The sequence below is a fragment of the Odontomachus brunneus genome, unplaced genomic scaffold (genome assembly GCF_010583005.1).
Source record: "Odontomachus brunneus isolate Ranch 3 - 2012 unplaced genomic scaffold, Obru_v1 Obru_scaffold_034, whole genome shotgun sequence".
NCBI classification, from domain to species: Eukaryota; Metazoa; Arthropoda; class Insecta; order Hymenoptera; family Formicidae; genus Odontomachus; species Odontomachus brunneus.
The window spans coordinates 135,178-135,744 of NW_022639484.1; the positions used below are offsets into that span (position 1 = coordinate 135,178).

The following is a 567-nucleotide window of genomic DNA, read 5'->3' on the forward strand; positions in this document are numbered from 1 at the left end:
CACATACACACACACATATACACGCAAAAATGTAAATCCGACCGAGCAACCTTCGCGTAGTAGACCTTGAATAATACTAATACACTTGCATGGATAGTAATCAAAGTTCTTTTTGTTCTCTATAAAATCTAACTTTATGAAAGAAATAAGGCCATTAAGATGCTAGATCTTTATGCTTATTCATTAATTATTCATCTTTATGCTAATTCTTACATAATAAAGAGAAAACAAAAAACATCGCAAACATTATTATCCTCTTCATTATATAAAAATTGCATGACAATCCAGCTCTTAATGGCCTTATATCTCGTAAAGTAAAATTTTTTTCTAGTATTAGGACCTTAACTTAGTTTCCGCCCGCAAATGTTAGATGGCAATGCAAACAGTTCTAGTAGTCATTACTAACGAAACAGGTAGTTTGTGATTAATTTCGACATTTCTCGATAACATTCAGTCAGCATACACAATTATTTTCCTAAACAACAATTTCTTTTGCTTTGTGAAAAATGGAACGCGATAAAGTGTTTTTTCGACATGTGCTTTTGCACTATTTTGATTTGAAAAAAA

The 567-nt window shown here is 31.0% G+C and overlaps 1 protein-coding gene across 1 annotated transcript in view; it reads left to right on the forward strand.

The window, feature by feature from the left end:
* Window positions 1-567, forward strand: part of LOC116843597 (cytochrome P450 6k1-like) — an 11,687-nt gene that overhangs the window by 1,260 nt on the left and 9,860 nt on the right. The gene's annotated exons all lie outside the window — the stretch shown is intronic.